The sequence below is a fragment of the Ipomoea triloba genome, chromosome 7 (genome assembly GCF_003576645.1).
Source record: "Ipomoea triloba cultivar NCNSP0323 chromosome 7, ASM357664v1".
Lineage (NCBI taxonomy): Eukaryota > Viridiplantae > Streptophyta > Magnoliopsida > Solanales > Convolvulaceae > Ipomoea > Ipomoea triloba.
Window position 1 is genome coordinate 16928546 of NC_044922.1, and position 3827 is coordinate 16932372.

The 3827-nt window shown below is 31.3% G+C and overlaps 1 pseudogene; it reads right to left on the bottom strand.

Moving 5' to 3' along the window:
- LOC116024230 overlaps positions 1–1030 on the bottom strand; it is a 38465-nt pseudogene extending 37435 nt beyond the window's left edge.
- Between the last annotated feature and the right edge of the window lie 2797 nt (positions 1031–3827).

The window sequence follows — 3827 nt, forward strand, 5'->3', positions numbered from 1 at the left end:
ATCAACTAATATTATCAACAAATCATACCTTCCAACCCAAACAGCCAATTCAATCCCAAATTTTCTTCGTTCCGGCCATGTGGAGCCTTCACATGTGCGCAAACAAGAAGATCGAAGAAAACAAAATGGCCTGGGAGGAATAAAGTGAAAGAAATAAAAATGGTGGTGTTTGAGTGTGTATCACACTCGATCTCACAAGAAAGAAAGAAAGAAAGTGGAGGAAAGTGGAGAATCTTGACATTATTGGTTTTTACTCTCACGTGAACTAACACTCATTCTTTGTCCTTACAATTATTTTCTTTTCTCTTTTCTGGATGGTTTTGGAATTTTAGAAAGAAAAGCTATGCTGAACAACACTTGTGCATAATCAGCCAAAGTTTGAGCAGAATTGAAAGAGCCACGAATGGTCTCGTTTCTCAGAGCTTCTTCCATGTTCCCGAATGGTATTGATTCCCGGTAATACCTATGCTGCATGATTACCAGATAAAATATGGATCTACATTTTAACTGTAAGCTCAAACTTTTAATTGAAACTCGACACATTCATCCTTCAATTATTACCTCTATATAGACAAGAAGAGCCTTAAAACGAGGGGCATTATTGGTGAGAAATCCGACGCTATGAGGATCAAAGTTGTTGGGAGATTCAGTGCCCAGCTAGGCGAGGATAGGGAAGTTGGATTAGGCGCGGCCCCGGAGCTTACTATGTATCTCTGTTTGAAGGTGGCGTAGCTTTGATGCCCGTAATTGAAGTGATCCAACTAACGTTTTAGTAAAAGGTTGTGAAGTGGGAAGGAAGAGGATTAGTCTTAGGAGAATGTTTGGAAGAGGGAGCAGCCATTGAATTGCAGATGTATATATATAGATAGATGCATGATTGGCAAAAATCCTTTTGCTAAATTGCATGTAATGCCAATTTTCTTCCATGTGGAGCCTTCACATGTGCGCAGCAAACAAGAAGAAGAAAACAAAATGGCCTGGGAGGAATAAAGTGAAAGAAATAAAAATGGTGGTATTTGAGTGTATCACACTCGATCTCACAAGAAAGAAAGAAAGAAGGAAAGAAGAAAAGAAAGAAAGAAGGAAGGAAAGAAAGAAAGTGCAATGTATTTTATATATTTATATTAAACATTTCTTAATTTAGTGGATGACACACTCACACACACTTACTTACGGCTCGTTTGGTTCGCTGAAAAATATTTGAAGAAAATGGAATTCAAATTCCATGGAAAACAAATTACCAGGAAAATAGATTCCACTGTTTGGTTGGTGGAAAATAAATTACTGAGAATATAAATTTCTTTGTTTGGTTGAGTTTGGAATGGTAAGGAATAATGAGTATAATGACATATTTAACCCTACACAATAATAATAATATAATAATAATAAAAGAGTAATTAATAAAGTAGGGTGAGGGTAGAATTGTGATACTAGTTTTTCATGGAAAAAGTTTTCCATAGAAAACAAAATACCTAAGATTTGCTAGGAAAACATTTTCCTCATTGTTAAGGAAAACCTTTTCCCAAAGAATTTATTTTTCATCCAACCAAACAACATAAAACACCATTTTCCCCCACTTTAAGGAAAACATTTTCCATGAAAAATGTTTTACATTCAACCAAACACCCCCTTAATGGATGACACACTCACACACACGCATGGGCTTTGGCCATTATGTTAGTGGATGACACACTCACACACACCACGCCATTTAATTAATATATATATATATATATATACATTGATTGATCGGATTCCGATTTTCAATCAGTTAAATTTTTGGATATTGGATCTGGCATTTTCTCGGAAGTCATTAAATTGCAAAATAATTGTTTTTATTTAAACAACAAAATAAATGTTATAGAAAAGAAAATATGGAAATTACGAATATAAATCGTAAAGATGAATTTACAAAAGTAGGTTAAGTAGGAATAGGAAAATATAATATATCGAAAATTGAATCATATATGAGAATAAAACCAAACACTTATCTTTCGTTAGTTTTCGAATAAATCTATTCACGGCATTAAGGTGCTTTTTTTCAACGATTCGTTACATTTCAATTGCAAATATACATAGAGTTCCATACGGAACTAAAAAAATGTTGGTGTAGTAGTCTGCCTTAACATATTGTACTTTGTGTTTTTCTTATTGTGCAACTTACAATTAAATTCTTAATATATCCTAATCTTTTATAATTTTACCAAATTTTTCCGTTAAATATAACGGAAGTTTAACATTAAATTCTTTAGGCAATTTGTTTCTTTATTGCAGTTTTCAAACAAATTGGCAATATTCTATAATACAATTCTGTATAGATTCCTAACTTAAAATTAGAATATTGAAGTCTTAATAAGATTCTATAATAATACAATTTTGTATAGATTCCTAACTAAACCATTATTCTACTCAAAACAACAGTATATAAACCCCCCTTCTTTTGACTGGTATTCACCCAAAACTAAACCTAACATATTCTGCAACACACCACTACTTGACATTCTATAGGTATGATTGTCAAAATATTATCATGCTAATTCTATTATTTGTATTTGTTCTATTATTTGTATTTGTACTCATAATGATTATAGTTAAAAAAAAAAACTCAATGATGGTATACTCATTAATTAGTATAACTTCAATATCGTTATGTAAATATATCTATTGTATAATCTATTCATCTATACTTGTATCCTTGTATGTAATGTTGTGGTTCTCATTATATTCATCTATAATCTACACATTTTAGTTACTCCTAACTCCCTAATCTATGGTTTTTGAATTTATGTTGTGGTTCCCATTATATTATTTCATAACATCCTTTATGAACATATTTTACATGACACAAGGATATTAGTAATGACAAATGCAGTAAAGTTAATTGATATTGACACACAAACTGTGGACTGGAGTTGTACAGTTCATGTCATTAAGAAAAACGAACCAAAAAACGCTATTGGAACGCCTGAGAAAAAGTATATGCACATCGTACTTGATGATGAAACAGTAAGTAAATAGTAAAATTTTTCTCCCTTTATTTATTATTATTATTATTATTATTATATTTTTATCATTATTATTATTATTAAGATGCTCTCATTCACCACCAACATCATTATTATTATTGCTGATATAATTTCCACCATTGCCAATTAATTGGTCCACTTCCTTTCGGTGAAATGTTGATTCATTATATTGCCAATTATTTGTACATTGCCGATATAATTTCCAATTAATTGGTCCACTTCCTTTCGGTGAAATGTTGTCCACTTCCTTTCGGTGAAGTGTGGATATGAGATTAGCATGACATCTTGGGTTGGAGTTTTGATTTTTTGGGCTTTGAATGACTGGGTGGTGCAGAATTTTGAGGTTAAAGGATGAAATTAGGCCTATCATCTTAATTGAGTCTTGGTAATGGGTACTCTACTTTGAATTGGATTAAAATTGATGCTTATAAAATTGGCCTCAACCAGAGATTGTGGTAGTTTGAAGAGTTAATTAATGTGTTGTTATATTACAAAATAAAAGAATACATAAACAAGTTATTTAAGTAGCAACATGATACACTTATGAGTCCAAACATGTTAAACATCACAAACATTTCTATAATAAATTCTTCTAGAAGCATTGTGTCATGTAGTTCAGCCAATATGATTCTATGTTTTTAAATAATCTAATATATACAAATTCTAATATTTAATAACAATATACTCTCTGTTTTGAAATTAGTGTAGTTGTGAGTTTTAAACGTTGTGCCATGGTGGAGCTTCATGGTAATTTAAATAAACAGAGTTCAATAAACAAAGTTTTTACATGTAAATCATTTT